This window comes from Macaca fascicularis, chromosome 11 (assembly GCF_037993035.2).
Source record: "Macaca fascicularis isolate 582-1 chromosome 11, T2T-MFA8v1.1".
Lineage (NCBI taxonomy): Eukaryota > Metazoa > Chordata > Mammalia > Primates > Cercopithecidae > Macaca > Macaca fascicularis.
Window position 1 is genome coordinate 131,980,483 of NC_088385.1, and position 21,959 is coordinate 132,002,441.

Consider the following 21,959-nt stretch of genomic DNA (forward strand, 5'->3'; position numbering starts at 1 on the left):
GCCAAGGCAGGCAGATCACTTGAGCCCAGGAGTTCAAGACCAGCCTGAGCATGGAGACCCCATCTCTACAAAAAACACAAAAATCAGTCATCCATGATGGCAGGTGCCTATAGTCCCAGCTGCTTGGGAGGCTGAGGTGGGAGGATGACTTGAGCCCAGGAAGCAGAGCTTGCAGTGATCTGTGATCATACCACTGCAGTCCAGCCTGGGCGACAGAGCAAGACTCCATCACACACACAGCCTCAATTTCCCTTTGCGGCCTTCCTCTCCCACCCGGTTTCTCAGCAGAGTCTGCTGGGCTGGAGATGCCTTTCTCCTTTGGAATCTCACCATGCTTTCCTCCTCCCCTGGCCTGCTCGGCCTGGTTCTGAAGATGAATCAGGGCTAAACCAAGAATTCCTGGGATCCCCTCTCTCTCTCTCTCTCTCTCTCTCTCTCTCTCTCTCTCTCTCTCTCCAACAGAAGAGGCTTTCGGGCCCTGGGTTTCAGTCCATTCATTCAACATTACCCAAAGGGAATCTTCAGAGACCCAGCGCAGCCCCGTCCAACTGGGTGACCAGGGGAGGGTCGCTGACCTTCTCCCAGCCTCAGTTTCCTCAACCATACAACGGGCATAAGGAGAGTGTCGCCTTGTGGGCTGCTGTGAGGTTTGAACGAGTCCATGGAGGTAAAGTGCTTAGAACAAGGTCTGAAGACCCCGGGCACCGGAGGGTCAGCCCTGCAGTCACTAAGTGACCCTCCCTTCTCTGCCCCACCTCCACCTGGGTTAAGGCATGGACTCTGCCCTGCTTTTGATCAGCAGGATGACTTTTTTCCACCACACTAGACCAGGCAGCTGATTAGATAACAGTGGTGGGGACACTGTGGCCTTTTGCCTAATATGGCTGATTCTGTGATTCTGTCCCCACCACCCCCAAGGTCAAAGACCATGGCCCTGGAACACAAAGTTGGGACAGAATGCCAAGATGAGCCTTTGTTGGACACCACTCCCTCCCATCTGGCGAAATAGACCCCTTGAGCCCAGGAAGGCTGCCTGGAGGAGGGGACATCTGAGCTGGGAATTTTAAAATGAGCTGGGCTTTGCTAGGAAAAGAATACGGTGGAGGAGTGCCTGGCAGAAGACACAGCCTGTGCAAAGGCTGGGAAGGCTTTAAGAGCGTGACTTGCCTGAATGTTCACCAAAAACAAACATGGAATGATATGTCCATATTTGATAGACGGAAACTCAAATATTCATCAACAGATAAATGAATTGCCACACATATCCACACAATGGAATGCTACTTGGCAATCAAAAAGAACCGACCATGGATAAACGCCACAACAATGGGTGAGCTTCAGAAGCACTACCCCAAGTAAAAAAAAGAAAAGAAGAATCATAAGAATCATACTACACAACACCATTTCCGCGACATCAGGGAAAGGGAAAACTCTAGAGAGAGAAGCAAGACCAGTGGCTGCTGGGGACCAGGATGGAGGACTGATATGAACTGGCCCAGCTATCTTGATTTTGGTTGACATATAGGTGAAGTATATCTATCCAATACAACCCATCAAATTAGGCCAGTCATAGTGGCTCATGCCTGTAATCCGAGGACTTTGGGAGGCAAAGCCAGGAGAATTTCTTGAGGCCAGGAGTTCAAGACCAACCTGAGCAACATGGTGAAACCCTGTCTCTACTAAAAATACAAAAAATATTAGCCAGGCATGGTGGCACGCACCTGTGGTCCCAGCTACTCAGGAGACTGAGCTGGGAGGATCGCTTGAGCCCAGGAGTTCAAGGCTACAGTGAGCTGTGATCATGCCCCCTGCACTCCAGTCTGGGCCACAAAGCAAGACCCTGTCTGAAAAAAAAAACAACAGCAACAAGAACACCCATGACATGCTATATTTACCACTATGGAACAACCTCCAGTATATTTTAAGTAAAAATAAATAAATAAATGAATACTATTACTACCTTTAAAATATAATGCAATCATGTTGATCAAAAGGCAGATATGTGCATACACATATAATCCCATTTATGTGACGTTCTAGAACAGGCAAGACTGACATATCAATAGAAGCCAGAACGGGGTCACCTGGGAGGATGGGGGATAAGGGGGTGAAAATTCTGTTTCCTGATCTGGTTGCTGGTTACCCATGACTGTGTTTACTGAAAAATGTATGGTGTTGTTCCCTTTATATGTGGGCTTTTCTATACGTATGCTACACTTCACTAAAACCCTTTTGAAACTATAATGTGAAATTAAAAAAAATAAAAGGTTAACTGCAAATGGTCAAAGGACTTGAAAAGACCTTTCTCCGAAGAAAATACACAAATGGCCAACAAGCTCATGAAAAGGTGCTTGACATCATCAGGGAAATGCAAATCAAAGTCACAATGGGCCACCACTTCTCACCCTAGGATGGCTAGAATTTTTTTTCATGGAAAATAACAAGTGTTGGCAAGGGTGTGGGAACTGAAACCTTTGTGCATTGCCGGCGGAAGTGTAACGTGGAACAGCCACTGTGGACACCAGTCTGGCTGTTCCTCAAACAGTCAAACACAAAGTTACCGTATGACCCTGCAACTCCACTCCCCAGAACAGACCCAAAAAGAATTGAAAATGGGTGTTCAAACAACACGTACAAGAATGTGCACAGCAGCATTGCTCGCAATGGGCAAAAACGACCCAAGTGTCTGTCAACAGATGAGTGGCTGAACACAGGCTGATCTGTCCAGACGCGGCATCTGACTCATTCAGAAAAGGGACTGCATGCGTTGGTTGTTTACTATTGTGTAAAAAAGAAATGTGTTTAAAGAGCCAAAAATATAATTTTAGAGAAAGGAATGTGGCCGGGCGTGGTGGCTCACACCTGTAATCCCAGCACTTTGGGAGGCTGAGGCAGGTGGATGACCTGAGGTCAGGAGTTCAAGACCAGCCTGGCCAACATGGTGAAACCCCACCTCTACTAAAAAAAAAAAAAAAAAAAAAAAATTAGCTGGGCATGGTGGCAGCCATCTATAATCCCAGCTACTCGGGAGGCTGAGGCAGGAGAATCACTTGAACCTGGGAGACAGAGGTTGCAGTGAGAGCCGAGATCGCGCCACTGCACTACAGCCTGGGTAACAGACCGAGATTCCATCTCAAAAAACAGAAAGAAAGGAATGCGACACTGACACATGCCACCACATGGACAAACCTCAAAAACATGACACAGAGTGAAAGAAGCCAGTCGAAAGGCCACGCATAGTGTCTGACCACACTTAGTGAAATGCCCAGAATAGGCAAATCCAGAGACAGCAGATTGGTGGTTGCCAGGGGCTAGGGGAGAAAGGAATGGCGGGTGACTGCTTAATGGGTGCACGGTATGAGAATGCTTTGGAATTAGGTCGTGGTCATGGCTGCGCAACCTTGCAAATGCACTAAATGTCACTGAACTGTACATCTGTAAATGGTTTTGGTGAATTTTATGTTAGCTGGATCTTAATCACAACTTCAAAAAGAAAGATTAACTCCAAATTAAAATGAGATATCATTTCCCAGTAGATGAGAAAAAATTAGGACATCCAAGAAAACAACTACAGGCAAAACTGTTTGGAAACAGGACGACTGTGCACAGCGGGGGTCTGGCCACCAGGGAGTTGCGGACAGTTTCTAACTGGGTCAGGTGTGAGCAAAGTCCCATAGTCTGTGGGTTCCCTGTTCAGACATGGCGCAGAGCACCAGCTTCCCAGCTCCTGCCACGCTAGGGCCACGACCTGCACACCCACCAGAAGCTTCACAAAGGAACACTCACCTTCCCAGCATGATGCAACTTACGTTACGGCTCCATTATTCACCCCTCTGATATTCTATCTTATTCCATTCTGTTTTCAAAATGCTGATCCCAGGCCAGGCGCGGTGGCTCATGCCTGTAATCCCAGCACTTTGGGAGGCCGGGGAGGGCGAATTGTGAGGTCAGGATATCGAGACCATCCTGGCTAACACAGTGAAACCCTGTCTCTACTAAAAATATAAAAAATTAGCTGGGCATGGTGGCATGTGCCTGTAGTCCCAGCTACTTGGGCGGCTGAGGCAGGAGAATTGCTTGAACCCAGGAGGCGGAGGTTGCAGCTAGCCAAAATTGCGCCACTGCACTCCAGCCTACAGAGACAGAGCAAGATTCCGTCTCAAAAAAAAAAAAAAAAAAAAAGCTGATCCCTACCCACTCCACTTATTTCACAACCCACAATCTGATCACATCTGACAGTTTGAAAACTCTGCCCTAGAAAGATTCTCGTATGTGTGCAAGAGAGCGCCAGAAGAATTGTCAGACCTCAAAAAAAGAACAGAGGGCCAGGCACATGGCTCACGCCTGTGATCTCAGGCCTTGGGAGGCCGAGGCGGGTGGAGCACTTGAGGTCAGGAGTTCCAGACCAGCCTGGCCAACATGGTGAAACCCCGTCTCTACTAAAACTACAAAAATTACCCAAGCACAGTGACATGCAACTGTAGTCCCAGCTACTCGGGAGGCTGAGGTGGGAGAATTGCTTGAGCCCAGGAGGCGGAGGTTGCAGTGAGCCGAGATCACACCATTGCACTCCAGCCTGGGTGACAGAGCGAGATCCTGCCTTGAAAAACAACAGGGAGCCCAGCCAGGTTCTCAGTCAAAGATAAGCTGGGCTTCTGCACACACGGTGGCTGCACGGTGATTAAATGTCATCAACTTGGAGATACCTCAACGGCAGAATCTTGACAGAAAGACAAATACTGCAGGACAAATACTTTTAGATTTGTCTTTTAGAGATTAGGAACCTGAAGGCATTGAACACACAGAGAGTTGAATGGTGCTTCCGGCGCGGAGGCTGGGGAAGGTGGGGAGATGCAGGTCACAGGGCACAAAGCTGCAGTCACATGGGATGAGTGGTCTGGAGGTTGGATGCACAGCACGAGGACTGTAATTAATACTGTACTGTATACTGGAAGTAGATTTCAGGTGCTCTCACCACTAAAAACAAAGAGGTGGCTGGGCCTCATGCCTATAATCCCAGCACTTTGGGAGGCCGAGGTGGGAGGATGGCTTGAGGTCAGGAGTTTGAGAACCACCTGGGCAACATAGGCAGCCCGTCTCTATAAAAAATACAAAAACGGCCAGGCGCGATGGCTCACGCCTGTAATCCCAGCACTTTGGGAGGCCAAGACAGGCAGATCACGAGGTCAGGAAATCGAGACCATCCTGGCTAACACGGTGAAACCCCGTCTCTACTAAAAATACAAAAAAAAATAGCCAGGTGTAATGGCGGGCACCTGTAGTCCCAGCTACTTGGGAGGCTGAGGCAGGAGAATGGCGTGAACCCAGGAGGCGGAGCTTGGAGTGAGCTGAGATCGCGCCACTGCACTCCAGCCTGGGCGACTGAGCAAGACTCCATCTCAACAAAAAGAAGAAAAAAAAAAATACAAAAACTAGCCAGGCACAGTGGCACGCACCTGTGGTCCCAGCTACTCAGGAGGCTGAAGTGGGAGGATCACTTGAGCCTGAGAGTTAAGGCTACAGTGAGCCGTGATCACCCCACTGCACTCCAGCCTGGGTGACAGAGCAAGACTCTGTCTCAAAAAAGAAAAAAAAACAAAAAGAGGTAACTATATGAGGAGATACATATGTTAATCAGCTTAACTGTAGTAATCATTTCACTATGTGTATATATATAGCAAAACAGCATGTTGGATGCCTTAAATATATATAATATTTATTATTTATTTAATTTGAGACAGAGTCTCGCTCAGTTGTCCAGGCTGGAGAGCCTCGACCTCCCGATCTCCCCAGATCAAGCGATCCTCTCACCTCAGCCTCCTGAGTAGCTGAGACTACAAGGCACGCACCACCACATCCGGCTATTTTTTTCTATTCTTTATTTTTTTGTTTTTAGTAGAGACAAGGTCTCACTATGTTGCCCAGGCTGGTCTTGAACTCCTGAGCTCAAGCGATCCACTCGCTTCAGCCTCCCAAAGTCCTGGGATTACAGGCGTCAGCCACTGCACCTGGCCTCAATTTTTATTTTAAAAGAAAAAAAAAATCGAGTGAAGAAAAGGCTAAAGAAAGAAACAATTGACATTGGCCTCTTGATGTGAATTTTCCACACATGAAATAATACTCGATATTTTTTCTGAAGACAAACCCATGTGGAAATGTAGAAAACCATTCAGGGAAATGGAACCTGCAAACAATCTCAGGAGAGGGCCGGGGGCTGGGGATGTGGGAAGCTTTAACTGTCATTGTGAACATGTTATCTCTTGAAAATAACATACGAGCCACCGTCTGAACATCGGCGTACAAGTCCCTCTGCCTGATCTGGTCCCTGTGTTCTCTCTGGCCCCACATCCAGCCACTGTCTGCTACTCAGCCCAGCCCCACTGCCTCCTTGCTGTCCTGTCTAAGCAGCCATGCTTCTGCCCCAGGGCCTCTGCACCTGCTGCTCCCTCCTAACCACGTGGTCAAATCCCTCACACCTTCGAATCTCTATTCACATGCCCCCTTCTCAGAAGGCTCATCCGACCTGCCCCTAAAACTCCTGATCTCCCGACCTGCTGTGTTGTTTCCATGCTGAGTGTGGCCATCAAGCGCGTGGTACAACTAGCTTATCAGGTTTATCGTCCATCTGTCTCCCCTGCCAGGCCATAAACCCACAAGGGCAAGATCCTCAGCTGCTTTGTTTGGTGATGTGTCCTCAGGGCCTGGGACAGTGCTTGGCACCTTGCAGGAGCTCTGTAAATATTTTCTGAGTGAATGAGCAAAAGTGAGACCAGAAACCATATAATCAACATGGAAATGTCTACCAGGTGGTAATGCTAGTCCTCCTTTGTGTGTTTTAAATTTAAGAAGGGATTATTTTTTTTTAAATACACAGAGAGTACCTCCTGTTTAGGCCGAGGCAACAGCTCGGTAAATGTGTGATGGATGAGATGAAGATTTCATAGACATTAATTTTTAGCTCTCTCTTCCCACCACCCACAGCACTTTCCCCTGTACCTGGAGAGGCCCCTGACTCCAAACCTAAAACCCCACTCGCCCAGGTGCCGCCTCCTCCATGAAGCCCGCTGGAATGACCTCGGCCTACAGTGAGCCTGCTCTGACCTCATTGGGATTGCAGTTCATCCTCTGCACAATCACCCGCCCAGGCTAGATGCTATGCTAGGAATTTAAAGACACAAGGATGAACACGATGGGGCCCCTGCCCTGAGGCGCCCCTGCCCTGAGACACCAGGGGAGCAGAATTGTATGGACAATCTGTCCAGCACTGTTCAGGTAGCAAAACACTTCCACCTACTTCACCTCTTAAATCCTCAATGACTCATCTCACAGAAGCAGACACTGAGGCTCCAAAGCCAAATGCCTGACCAAGGTCACAGGAGCAGGGACAGACAGAGCCCCAGGCTCCACATCCATGTCTAGGCCTGTGCCCTCACACTTCTCTCCTAGGCCATCCCCGCTGGGCTCCTTGCACGGGAGCTTCACAAATGAATCATTAACTTGACCTGGCCACTGAATTGCAGGCCTAATTCCTCCTGTGAGAAGAGAAAACAGGCTTCCAAGAAAGACACCTCTGACCAAATGAGCCAAGAAGCCAATTTGCCAAGACGAAGTCTAGTTCTGGGGCAAGGCCAGGCCCTGCCCACTCTGGACCAGCCAGTCAGTCACTGACTACACCCTGAATCCCAGGGCCCCTGGCATCCCCAGCCCCGTGGGGCCTGTAAATGCAGGAACGACAACGACACAGGCTAATCCAATCTGGGACTTGGGAACACCACACCCTTGGCTCATGTTCCAACTTCTTTTCATTTTTAAAGGACTAAGGTAAGAAGAGTAAAATAAAGGGTTTTTACAAGAAACCCACGCGTGTGAGTTGCTTAAGCAAAGAGGTTGAGTCATTCCTGAGTCCTCCATTTCCCTCCCACCTAGCACCCATCCAGCAGCAAGGCTGGGCTGCTCTCGCTTTAAAGTATGCCTCAAATCCATCCACTTCTCTCCAGCACCATCGTGGCCCCCATCCTGGCTTGTGCGGACGGGTGCCGTAGTCTCCTCACTGTTGTCCTGCCTCTGCTCTTGCCCCCCGCCCCATTCTCCCCACAGAATCCAAGTTATCCTTTTAAGATTAAAGTCAGAGCATGTCATTCTTCTGCTCAAACCTCCCCTATGCCTTCCTATTTATCTCAGAAGAGAATCTAAATTCCTGACAGTGACCGATGAGGCCTTGCACAACCCAGCTCCCTGTAGTCACTCCAGGCTCCTCCCCCGTTCCTATCTGCCTCGCTCACTCTGCTCCAGCCACACTGGCCTTGCTGTGCTCCTGAGCCACCAGGCAAGTTTCTGCCACAGGGCCTTTGCACTGACTCTTTGCTCCTCCAGGGCCAATCCTTCCCCTGATGCCCACAAAAGTGAGCCCCTCACTTCTCAAGTCTAAAGTCACCTTCTCAGTGAGACCTTCCCTGAGCACTCTTCAATTCCTCAACTGTCTCTTTTGAGCCCCCACTGTATGGCAGGCTCTGCTCTAGGCCTGGGCACTTCAATAGTGAACAAAATGGACGAAAAGACCATTCGTCCTAAAGCAGCCCTTCCCCCATCACATTGTATTCACCACCCTCTTTTATCTCCCTGACATTATCAATATCTGAAATTCCTATGTATTTGTTGGTAAGTCCCCCTTCCTGCTGCCTGGAATTCAGTCACAATGGAGGGAGCTAGAGCAGCCATTTTGAATCGTGAGACCCCCCTTAAGAATGGAAGCCACACATGAAGAAGGGTGGTGCAGAATAGGAGATAGAAGAAAGGATCCCTGTGATTTCCTGGAGTCACACACCAGCCCTGGGTGACTTAGTCATCAGAGAAATGTCCACTAGACTCACAGTGAGATCCCATGCCATACACCAGAACGGCTAAAATGAAAAAGACTGACAATAACAAGTGTTGACGAGGATGTGGAGCAGCCAGAGTGCTCACACATTGCTGGTGGAAGTGTGCATTGGTGCAATCACTCTGGAATATACTTTTTCTACCAAAGCTGGACATTCACCCTACAATATAGCAATCCCACCCCCAGTATTTATCGCAGAGAAATGAAAGCATGCAACCACACAAAGATTATCCACAAATGCTCATAGCAGCCGTACCCATAACAGCCCCAAACTGGAAACAACACAAATGTCTACAAGCAAGTGAATGCATAACAAATGGGGACACACTCATACCATGGAATGCTACCCAGCGACAAAAGGGAATGACCAATTGAGACACACAATGACAGGGTAAATCCCACACAGGGACCATGTGCATGAGTCCATGTATGTGATGTCCCAGGGGATGGCAAAACCAACCCATGGGGATAGAGGTGGGGGCAGCAGGACCTCAGGGGTGGCTACTGACAGGGAGGGGTGCGGGGAAGCCGTTTACACTCCGTACAGGGGGTCATTATAAGCATGCATACCTAGGTAAAAATCCATCAACCTCTAACCGAAATTGTGCACTTTTCTTTATGTATTTGATACTTCAATTTTTTTAAGGAAAAAAATTAAAGCAAAAAAAAAAATTTTTTTTTTCAGACAGTCTCACTCTGTCACCCAGGCTGGAGTGCAGTGGTGTGATCTCAGCTAACTGCAACCTCTGTCTGCCAGGTTCAAGTAATTCTCCTGCCTCAGCATCCCGAATAGCAGGGACTACAGGCACGTGCCGCCATGCCCAGCTGATGTTTTTTTTTGTTGCTGTTGTTGTTGTTGTTCTTGTTGTTGTTGTTTTTAGACAGAGTTTTGCTCTGTCGCCCAGGCTGGAGTGCAGTGGTGCGATCTCGGCTCACTGCAACCTCCGCCTCCCGGGTTCAACCGATTCTCCTGCCCCAGCCTCCCAAGTAGCTGGGATTACAGGTGCCCACCACCACACCCAGCTAATTTTTGTATTTTTTTTTTAGTAGAGACGGGGTTTCGCCATGTTGGCCAGGGTGGTCTCAAACTCCTGACCTCAGGTGATCCACCCACCTCGGCCTCCCAAAGTGCTGGGATTACAGGCGTGAGCCACCGCGCCTGGCCTGATTTTTGTACTTTTGACAGAGATGGGGTTTTACCATGTTGGCCAGGCTGAGATCTCCAACTCCTGACCTCAGGTGATCAGCCCACCTCGGCCTCCCAAAGTGCTGGGATTACAGGCGTGAGCCACCATGCCTGACCTAAAGCAAAAAATTCTTGATCCAGAGATGGGTACTCTTCAGATGTTCCATACACCCTCAAGTGGTGTCTCTAATAAGACAGCACCTGCAGCCACCAAGGCCCAATCAGGGTCGCAGTCCCCCGTCAAGTCTGATTTCTGAAGCAGAGCAGCAAGGCCAGCCAGGAGACCGCCGGGGGCCCTGGAGAGATGTGAGAGGTCTGGGGTCCCCTCCTTACTAGCAAAGGGACTCTGACCACTCCCTGTCCCCTCAACCCCCTGCCCATCCTCCACCTACCAGCAGGCGCCTGATACAACTTCCTGTGCCTCAGTTTCTTTACCTGTAACAAGGAATAAAGAATAGGACCCATGCAGCAGGGACAGGTCATGTGGACATAATGTGCTGAGAACGGCCCTTCGACGCTGCGATCTTCCTTCCAAAACCCGGAACTAGGGTCTAATCAATAGAAGAACAACGGACAAATCCCGGCAGAGGGGTGTCCCGCCAAATCCCTAGCCGGTGCTCATCAACGCAATCCAGGCCATCCAAAGCCAGGAAAGTCTGAGAACCCGCAGAGACCAGAAGAGCCTAAGGCAACGTGAGGGACAAACGTGATTTGGGGCCCTGGGTGGGGTCCTGAGACAGAAAAGGATACGAAAGAAACCCGAATCCTGTCTGGATGTTAGTTATTACTGATGTATCAACACTGGTTCATTCATAGCAATAAATGTATCCCATTCCATTAAGATGTTAATAGCAGGGGACACTGGCTGTGGGATATGTGGGAACTCAGCACTATCTTCCCAATTTTTCGGAAAGTCAAACTGTTCTAGGCCGAGCGCAGTGGCTCACGCCTGTGGAATCCCAGCACTTTGGGAGGCCAAGGCAAGTGGATCACTGAAGGTCAGGAGTTGGAGACCAGCCTGGCCAACATAGTGAAATCTCGTCTCTACTAAAAATACAAAAATTAGCCAGGTGCGGTGTCAGGCACCTGTGGTCCCAGCTACTTGGGAGTCTGAGGAAGGAGAATCACTTGAACCTGGGAGGCGGAGGTTGTAGTGAGCCAAGATTGTGCCACCGCACTCCAACCTGGGCGATAGAGTGGGACTTCGTCTCAAAAAAAAAAGTTCTAAAATAGAAAGTTATTTTAAAACAAGCAGGCTCTGTCGCAGCAATACAGGGAGGGCCAAATCAGTGCCTCACCGAATCATATTACAGCTTCAAGCAAAAGGAAAAATGTGCACTTCATATTTATATTTTTCCAAGACATTAAAGTCTTTTTTTAAAAACATTGAAAATTTCAAAAGTTCATATATTAAAACTTACAACATTATTTTAAGCTTAAATATTTTATTTAAGCCCACCCAAACCAGACTATACTATCATGTTAATGGCCTGGCTTTAATGGAAGCATTTCCATTGTATTAGCTTCCCACTGCTGCTGTAAGAATTGACAATTGACACTGGCTCAGATCAATACAAAGTTATTATCTTACTATCTTATAGTTCTGTGGGGGAGAAGTCCAAACTGGGACTCCCCCTGAGACGGGATGAAAGTCATGGTGCAGACATGTGCTTCCTTCCAGAGGCTCAGGGAGGAATCCATTTCCTTCCCTTTCCCAGCTTCTAAGAGGCCTCCACATTCCTTGTCTCCTGTCCCCTCATCACTCCAACCCCTGCTTCTGCAGTCACATCTCCTACTCTGACCTTCCTGCCTCCCTCTGACAAAGATCCTTGTGAAAGCATCGTGGCCCCTTGGACAATCCAGGTTCATCTCCCATCTCAAGATCCTTAACTTTTTTTTTTTTTTTTTTTTTTTTGAGACAGGGTCTCACTCTGTTGCCTAGGCTGGAATGCAGTGGCGTAATCACGGCTTACTGCAGCCTCGAACTCCCAGGCTCAAGCAGTCCTCCTTCCTCAGCCTCCCACATAACTGGGACCACAGGCACACACCACCACGCCTGGCTAATTTTTAAATTTTCTGTAGAGATGGAGTCTCACTATGTTGCCCGAGCTGGTCTTAAACTCCTGGGCTCAAGAAATCTCCCACCTTGGCCTCCCAAAGTGCTGGGATTACAGGTGTGAGCCATCATGCCTGGTGTGAGATCCTCAACTTAATCACACCTACAAAGCCACTTTTGCCGAGGAAGGTCACATATTCACAGGTCCTGGGGATTAAGATGCCAGCATCTTTTGGGGACATTGTTCAGCCTGCTACATCCACCCAGAGACCCCAGAGCATCTTCCCACACAGCCACCCCTACAGGGAACACCCCTGCACCAGGGAGTGTGACATTTGCCCCGTGCACCCTTTCCTCCCCCCGCAGCCCTATCTCGGCCAGAAGGCAGGCTTCGCTACAGACAAGGTGGGCCTGGCAGGAAACCCAGTGTCCTCTTCAATGGGAAGCTCCACGCCCAGGATGCTCACACATCCCCCCCGCTGTTGCACCCTGCTGTATTTCGGCCTGAGCTGTCCTAAGAGAAACCCGGGCCAGGGATGATCCGTGGAGCAGGACACTCTCCTGTGGCTGCTTTCAAGCAGCTCAACGGGGCGCTTTGTTCTTGCAGCTGAGATCTGAAAACCAAGCCCTTCGGGGCTGCGGACATGCCCACACTGCCTGCACTGCCTCCTCGTGACTCCTGAGGCCGCCTACCAGTGACACGAGGGTGTCCAGAAACATGAACTGAGGCTCGCCCTGAAAAGGGGGAAGCCAGCTTCATCCTCAGCCACACGGGAGGGAGAATGCAGGCAACAGCCAGCAGGGGCCTGAGGGGCCCTGCAAGGCCAGAGCCCCCTCCCCTGCGCTACATCAGAGCCAGAGGGCTTGTCAAAAGCAGGCCTCCAAAGCCAGTGAGCTCCCACGGGACGCACAGGGGGACAGGGAGGCAGCCAGAGGTCAGAGCCACTCCAGGGTCCTCAGGTTCCCAGACACTTCCAGGCGGGGCCGGGACAGAAACAGACGTCACCGGTGCTGATCCCTTTTGCTGGTCCCTGAGCCACACCTCCTGAGGCCCCAAAAGGGGCCCAACCAACAAGGGGCTGAGGGTCCAGGCAGAGCCTCCCGCTCCAGGCATGAAGCCTTGGGCAATTTCTGAACATTCGAGCAGGTCCACCTTTCAAAGATCATTACTGCCCTACAGAATGACTTCTGGTGTGAGCATAGTACTGTGGTGATGTTCGGGGATTTTCTTTTGCTTTGTCGTAGTGGTGGTGTTTACCAGGTACCCATTCAGGCAGCAGTTCTTGAAGTGTGGTCCCTGGCTGAGCATGGTGGCTCACGCCTGTAATCCCAGCACTTTGGAAGGCCAAGATGGGAGGATCACTTGAGCCCAGCAGTTCAACAGCCTGAGCAACATAGCAAGATCTCATCTCTACAACAAAATTTTTTTACAATAGCCAGGCATGGTGGCATGTACTTGTAGTCCCAGCTACTTGGGAGGCTGAGGCAGGAGGATTGCTTGGGCCCAGGAGGTCGAGGCTGCAGTGAGCTGTGATCACACCACTACACTCCAGGCTGCACAACAGAGCAAGACCCTATCCCCCCCAGAAACAAAAGGTGGTCCCTGACACTCAGCCTGCTACATCCACCCAGAGACCCCAGAGCATCTTCCCACACAGCCACCCCTACAGGGAACACCCCTGCACCAGGGAGTGTGACATTTGCCCCGTGCACCCTTTCCTCCCCCCGCAGCCCTATCTCGGCCAGAAGGCAGGCTTCGCTACAGACAAGGTGGGCCTGGCAGGAAACCCAGTGTCCTCTTCAATGGGAAGCTCCACGCCCAGGATGCTCACACATCCCCCCCTGCACTCAGACACTCAGGGGCTGGGGCCCGGTGATCTGTGTTTTAGCGAGCCCTCCAGCGTCCGGACTCCAATGCACCATGAAGAGCCATGGCTGTATTAGAGACACTGATGGATGAGGCAATGTCTGGCATGAGCCCCGGAACAACATGGAAAAGGGGGAACTGTATGGAGGCACGTGCAGAAGGCAGGACTTGGTATCTCCTCAGCAAGTTACAGGGTGCATGACCATCACACCGGTCTATTTTTATGTGTGTTTTAATTTTTTTTTTTTAAAAGACGGTCTCACTCTGTCACCCTGGCTGGAGTGCACTGGCGCAGTCCTAGCTCACTGTAGCCTTGAACTCCTGGGCTCAAACCATCCTCCTGCCTCAGCCTCCTTGTAGCTGGGACCACAGCAGCTTCCGTCACTACACTCAGCTAATTTTTTTATTTTTTGTAGGGGTCTCACTATGTTGCCCAGGCTGGTCTGAAACTCCTGGCCTCAAGCAATTCTCCTACTTCAACCTCCCAAAGAGCTGGGATTACGAACGTGAGACACTGCACCCAGCCCTTGAAATTTTTCATAAGTTTTTTTTAATTCACTCAAAATTTCTTATACACCCCATCCTCCCCACCCCCACTAAAAAAAACACAGACTAGGTCTTATCTCTTCTTGAACCAAATGCCACAAACTGGGCCCATGGGCCAGATTTGACCCGTAGATGGGTTTTGGATCACAAGATATTTCAAAATATTTGAATCTGTCAACAGTATCTTAAACCAGCAGGTAAATTCCAGCCTTTTGGCTTCTTTTGGGAACCTGCGTGATGTCCAGCTCCAGACCTGCATGCCACGTGGCCCAGCCTGCTGGAGCAGAGCAGCAGCCGCTTCACAGATGGGGTATGCCCTCCAGCTTGCAACAGACCCCACCACTCCCTATGACCTCATGCCAGGGCCCTTCCCCTATGTATGTTCCTGCAGAGTTTGCAATCCCTGTCCTATAGTAACACATGATGAGAACGCGGCATTCCTTCATTCATTCACTCAATCATTCATTCATGAGTGATTTAGCTGCCTGAGCACCTAAAGTGGGCAATCAGTGCTACAGGGGTAAAGTTAATCCAACAGGATTCCTGCCCTTGTGGACTGAGCAGCAAGTGGGGAAAAGGACATGCAAGTCACAAGTGACTCAGGTACACAGTAGGAAGAGCTCAGGGACATCATACATATTCACTGGCACGCACTGACAAGCACCAGAGTTCTCGCGCGTGCGTCACTGGCCAGAGTGTCCGTCAATACACCCACCTCGGAGAGCCACTGGGCAAACTCTACTGAGGCAGAGCACGATGTCCTGAACTGCTGAAGGCGTCTGGAAACCACCACCTCCCGTCTCTCAGGAAGCACAACAGTAAACATCTGCATTAGAGAAGCCACTGGAGGCAAGTTTTATGCTGTTTCTAGCTCAAAGCATCCCATCTAAAGCAACGCTTTCATTTATTTAAACCTAACAATTAGGCCGGGTGTGGTGGCTCACACCTGTAATCCCAGGACTTTGGAAGGCCAAGGCAGGAGGATCGCTTGAGCCCAGGAGGTCGAGTGAGCCCCATCTCTACAAAATATTTTTTAAAATTTGCCAAATGTGGGCCTGGCGTGGTGGCTCACACCTGTAATCCCAGCACTTTGGGAGGCCGAGGCGGGCAGATCACAAGGTCAGGAGATCAAGACCATGCTGGCTAACACGGTGAAACCCCGTCTCTACTAAAAATACCAAAAAAATTAGCTGGGTTTGGTGATGGGCGCCTGTAGTTCCAGTTACTCGGGAGGCTAAGGCAGGAGAATGGCGTGAACCTGGGAGGCGGAGCTTGCAGTGAGCCGAGATCACACCACTGCACTCCAGCCTGGGCGACAGAGTGAGACTCTGTCTCAAAAAAAAAAATTTGCCAAGTGTGGTAGTGTATGCCTGTAGACCCAGGTACGTGGAAGGCTGAGGCAGGAGGATCCCTTGAGCCCAGGAGATCGAGGCTGCAGTGAGCCATGATCGTGCCACTGTACTCCAGCCTGGGTGACAGAGCAAGACCCTGTCTCAAAATAAAATGAAATAAAATAAAATAGAATAAAGCTAACAATTCATCTGTGAGGCAGGTAGTTATTCTCCATTTTACTGATGAAGAAGGTGAAGTACAGGGAGATTAAACCACTTGCTTACCCAAGAGCACAAACCTGATAGTGGCACAGTCTCGACCTCAGGTCTGACACCAAAGCCTGGGCACTGCCTTGGTAAAGGCCCAGCGCAGGCGTGGCAATAAGGAGCTTGGAACAGCGAAGAGAATGCTGGAAGGCGCACACAGTCCTGGTCCCCGGGCACAGAGACGAATCAAGCACAACCTCTCCTTCCTCACCAAATCAGGGCCTCGTCCTGCTCCCCAGTTGCACCTCCGTGATGGGAACTCCAGGCAGCCCACCTCTACTTGCTTTTTCGGACAAGAACAGTTTCCACCAGGGCTGATCCCAGCCCCACTGTTTCCACACAAGTCAGATAGCGAATATGCCTTCTTTCAAACACCCCAACCTCAATAAAGCTGGCTGTTTTCAAGCAAAAGCATTATTCCTGTCTATTCTTAGCAAGGTTTCAACAAGCTACGGCCTGTGGACCAAAGCCAGCCTGATGTCTATTTCTACTCACCCCACAAGCTAACAATCGTTTTACCTTTTGAAATGGAAAGAAGGGAAAGAAAGGAAAGAAAGAAAAGAAAGAAAGTCAGCCAGCCGGGTGCAGTGCTGCACGCCTGTAATCCCAGCACTTTGGGAGACCAAGGTGGGAGGATCACTTGAGGCCAGGAGTTCAAGACCAGCCTGGGCAACATAGTGAGGGCCCCCCACACACACGCGCCCACCAATCTAAAAAAAAAAAAAAAATTAGCCAGGCATGGTGGCACATGCCTGTTGTCCCAGCTACTCAGGAGAGTAAGGTGGGAGGATAACAAGCCCTGGAGGTCTAGGCTGCAGTGAGCCATGATGGTGCCCTTGCACCCCAGCCTGGGTGACACAGTGAGACCCTGTCTCCAAAAAATATATTAAAAATAAAGAAATAAATAATTGAAAGAAAAATGCCATTTCATGACATGTGAAAGTTATATGAAATTCACATTTCAGTGTTCATAAACACGGTGGCACTGGCCCACAGCAGCCACTTTGACTTGTATCTGTATCATCAATGGCAGCCTCAGCAATATAGCAGCAGGGCTGAGCAGCTGAGACACAACCCGTGCAGCCTGCAGAGCTGAACATATTGACTATCTGTCTCTGTACAGAAAAGCACGCCAACCCCAGCCTAGACCACACAGAAATTCAGGAAGGGCCGTCCCTTGCCAGGCCAGCTTCATGGGTGAAGCCGGATCTGGCCATCAGGGAGAGGGCCAGGGCTGCAGACCTAGTTCTGGCCTCCGCTCAGTCAGCCCCTCCCACCCGGTCCCCTGATGTGCCACACAGAGACGTGAGTGCCTCCCCATCCTCCCCGGTAACAGTGCAGAGAGAATGAGATGACCTAGGACATGTGCCTGTTGTAAAGAGGGCACCCGGGTGTAAACATGCCTCAGTGAACTATTGTTACAGGAGCCTCCCTGAGCTCACCACTGGCTCCAGTTCAAGAACACATCATGAAGCCAGCCAAGGTCTTGTAAAATAGGGCAACGGTGGTTTGGGCCTGGAGGAATCAGAATCTCAGAGCTGCCTGCTTCAAAGGCTAAGTCTCTTGCAACAGGCTCAGCATGTTGGAATTCCACCCTGGCCAACAAGCTGGTGGGCCGTCTGGTCTACCATCTACAAACCAATAGCCCAATCCATTCAAGCAGGAGGGGCCGGTACCATTTCTCCCTCCAGGTTAAACCTTGCCACAGTTCTTTTTTAATTTTAATTGGGGTAAACATAAAATTTACCAGCTTAGCCTTCTTTTTTTTTTTTTTTTTTGAGATGGAGTCTCACTCTGTCGCCCAGGCTGGAGTGTGGTGGTGCGATCTCGGCTCACTGCAACCTCTGCCTCCCAGGTTCATGCAATTCTCTGCCTCAGCCTCCCGAGTAGCTGGGATTACAGGCGTCCACCACCATGCCAGGCTAATTTTTGTATTTTTAGTAGAGATGGGGTTTCACCATCTTGGCCAGGCTGGTCTTGAACTCCTGACCTCATGATACACCCACCTCAGGCTCCAAAAATGCTGGGATTACAGGCTTGAGCCACCGCACACCTAGCCCAACTTAGCCATTTTTAAGCGTACAGTTCAGTGGTATTAAGGACATTTGCAATGCTGTGCAATCATCAACAACATCCATCCAAGGAACTCTTTCATCTTGCAAAACTGAAACCCTGTACCCACTGAATAAGAGCTCCCCACCCCCTCTCCCCCCAGCCCCTGGCACCCACCATTCTCCTTCCTATCTCTGTGAATCTGGCTACTCTAGGGAGCTCATGCAAATGTAATCGTACGGTATTTGTCCTGTCGTGGCTGGTTTATTTCATTCGCATAACTTCTTCAAGGCCCATGCATGTTGCAGCATGCATCAGAACATCCTTCCTTTTGCAGGCTGAATCCTATTCCAACGTGTGGATGGGCCCCAGCTCATTACACCCACCAGTGGACACTCGGGTTGCTCCCACCATTTGGTCATCGTGAACAGCACTGCAATCAACACGGTGGCCAGATTCCTCTTCAAGTTCCCACTTTCCATTTCTTTAATACATAGAAGTGGGGTTGCCCCACCATATGGTAATTCTATGTTAAATTTTGGGGGGCCTCCACACAGCAGCTGCACCATTCTACATTCCCGCCAGCAGCACACATGGGCCCTGATTTCTCTGCACCCTCACCAATACGTGAGATTTTCTGTTTTCTCAAGTGGCCATCCTAACAGGTATGAGTGTGTCTCACTGATTCTCATTTCCCCAACGATGAGCAAGTGCCGCTGAGCACAATTCCATGTCCCCGTTGGCTATCTGCGTGTCTTTTTTTTTTTTTTTTTTTTTTTTTTTTGAGACAGAGTCTCGCTGTCTCCCCCAGGCTAGAGTGCAGTGGCACGATCTTGGCTCACTGCAACCTCCGCCTCCCGGGTCCAAATAATTCTCCTGCCTCAGCCTCCTGAGTAGCTGGGACTACAGGTGTCCATCACCACACCTGGCTAATTTTTGTATTTTTAGTAGAAACAGGGTTTCACCATCTTGGTCAGGCTTGTCTCGAACTCCTGACCTTGTGATCCACCCACCTCGGCCTCCCACAGTGCTGGGATTACAGGTGTGAGCCATGTGCCCAGCCGTCTGCATGTCTTCTTTGCAAGTGCTTGGCCGGTGTTTTAATGGGGTTGTCTGGCTTTTGTTGTTGAGTTGTCCTAGCATGATTTTAGGACCAGAGTTAAGGCCCAAACTCCATCTGCTCTCAACCTCCCTCCCCCGATCTTCTCATCTTAGAAAACTGCTCTACCATCTACCACGCTCCTCAAAAGGGAAGTCTAAGTACCACCCTTGATTCCTCTCCTTCCCTCGCACCCCAGTCCACTGACCAAACTTGTTGACTCTCCCTGAAAAAAGAAGAAAAACTCGAATCTGTTCCCTTCTTTCCATTTTGAAAACTATCCCCACCCTGGCTCAAATCACCATCCTCTCTGCCTCCCCACTTCCAGCCTGGCCCCCAACACCCCCTTCTCCCGAGAGCAGCCAGAGGGCTCTTCAAGACTGAGTCAGGCCAGGTATGGTGGTTCACACCTGTAATCCCAGCCCTTTGGGAGGCCGGGGCAGGTGCATCACCTGAGGTCAGGAGTTCAAGACCAGCCTGCCCAACATGGTGAAACCCTATCTCTACTAAAAATACAAAAATTAGCCGGGTATGGTGGCACGCACCTGTAATCCCAACTACTCGGGAGGCTGAGGCAGGAGAACTGCTTGAACTCGGGAGGTGGAAGTTGCAGTGAGCTGAGACAGTGCCACTGCACTCCAGCTTGGGCGACAGAGCAAGACTCTGTCTCCAAAAAAAAAAAAAGACTGAGTCAGATCATGGCTCTTCCCTGCTTAGAACCCTCCAAAGAATTGAAAACCAAATCTGAACTCCTCCAGGTGTCCTACAAGGCCCCGCATGCCTGTCCCCTCTCACCCCCTCCACTCACTTCTCCCAACCCCACTGGCCTGCTCCCTCTTCCTCCAACACAGCGGGCTCCTTCCCACCTCCGGTCTTTACACCTGCGGGCTCCTTCCCACCTCCGGTCTTTACACCTGCGTGCTCTCTGCTGGCTGCTCTCCAGCTCATATAGCCCCTCCTCTGAGAGGCCCTCCTGACCCCCACGTCAGAAGGAGTCCCCTCCCCTGCCATTGCTCCATGTCAGCTCACCTGCCTTGTCCCCTTCCTAGCTCTTCTCGCCACCCTAGCCCTTCCATGTGCTTCTCCGTGGCCCGTCCCTCCTGCTAAAGCGTAGCTGCTGCAAGCAGGACCAGGTCTCTTTTGTCCACTGCTGTAGCTCCAACACTTGGCACAAGGCCTGGCCTACAATTCACAAGCAGTAAACATGGGCCGAAAGGATGAGTACCCTGCCCTGCCACGTCAGCCCTGTGGGTCCCTCCTCATCCTCCCGCAGTCCTATGTGTCCCATTCGGCTGGTTCATAAACAGCTGCCCGGAGCGGATTCTCCACTGGGTTTTGTCCCATCTGTAAAATGAGGGTTGTAAATGTGTCCAAACAGCCGGGGATGAATGCGAAGCGCTCCATGCCCCGTGTCACTCCTGGCCAGGAGCAAAAGGGCACCATGCCAGTGTTGCATCTGGCCCAGGCAGTCACCTGTCCAGGGGAAACAGGCCTCTAAGGCTCCAATGGCCTCATGCACTGGGGTTCATCATCAACACAAGCTGAGAAAGCCCCAGGAAAGCTGGAGACGCTGCTGGAAATGCAAAGCTGCTCATTCTTCCATTTGTCCCAGCTAAGGGGGTTCAAGGAAGCTCTTCCCCACACACCTCCCAGGGTGGAAGGGGACCTCCTGTCTCAGTGGGGCTCTGTCCCTGGCCCCTGTCTCTTCTCCCTGCCCCCACCAAGGACACTGATGCCCAGGCCTGCTGGCAGCTCCATCACACTTATCTGCACTCCCAGGCCACAGATCACAGCTGTCAGGGCCAGAGGGAGCATGGAGGTCACATCAACCCTGACTCTGGTGTCTTGCAGGAGAAGGGGGAGAGGGTTGTCTGCCCCAAGGACAGACTCTGCCCCACAGCCACGGCTCCCACCAGCATCGCCTGCCCGTCCCAGCACAGCCGCCTCCTGCCCCCTGCCTCCCCAGGTCAGCATGGGATCGTCCCCGCTGGTTCAAGGCTCCCTTGGCACACCACACACCACCATCATCACCACTACAAACGCTGCATGGCTCTCTCTACCAGCACCACTCCCTGAACCCTCATGACAGCTCAGCAAAGTAGATGTTAATGCTATCCCACCTTACAGATGGGGAAACTGAGACTCGGGAAGGCTAGGGCACTGCCCGAACCCACAACAATCTGGGAGGTCGACACTAACATCATCAACATTACAGATGGAGAAATTGAGGCTCGGAGAAGAACCTCAATTTCTTGAAATCTGAACCCCTTGAAGATGCCCTCCTGATCACCCTATCCAAAGGGTTCCCTCACCAGCAGTCCCTTGATATCAACTCCGGCCAGCATCACAGTGGCTTAATGGGTAAGCTATTGTCTGGGGTCATGAAAATCTGTGAACACTAATCCTGCCTTACAGATGGGGAAACTGAGGCTCAATGTGGTTAGGGTACTGCCAGAAACAATGGCTAGAATCTGGACCGGTTTTCTTTTTTTTTGAGGCAGAGTCTCGCTCTGTCACCCAGGCTGGAGTGCAGTGGCCCGATCTCAGCTCACTACAACCTCTGCCTCTCAGGTTCAAGCAATTCTCCTGCCTCAGCTTCCCAAGTAGCTGGGATTACAGGTGAGTGCCACATGTAATCGCCCAGCTGGTTTTTGTATTTTTAGCAGAGACACGGTTT

At 50.6% G+C, this 21,959-nt stretch overlaps 1 protein-coding gene across 19 annotated transcripts in view; it reads right to left on the reverse strand.

The window, feature by feature from the left end:
* Positions 1–21,959, reverse strand: part of SCARB1 (scavenger receptor class B member 1) — an 89,077-nt gene that overhangs the window by 43,996 nt on the left and 23,122 nt on the right. For 2 of the 19 annotated variants that reach the window (XM_074008379.1, XM_065525020.2), the window contains exon 1: positions 3,787–4,075. The exons of the other annotated variants lie outside the window; for them this stretch is intronic. The gene's annotated coding sequence lies outside the window, so the exon portion shown is untranslated. Of the gene's footprint in view, positions 1–3,786; positions 4,076–21,959 lie in introns of those variants that run through there. 19 annotated transcript variants of the gene reach the window in all.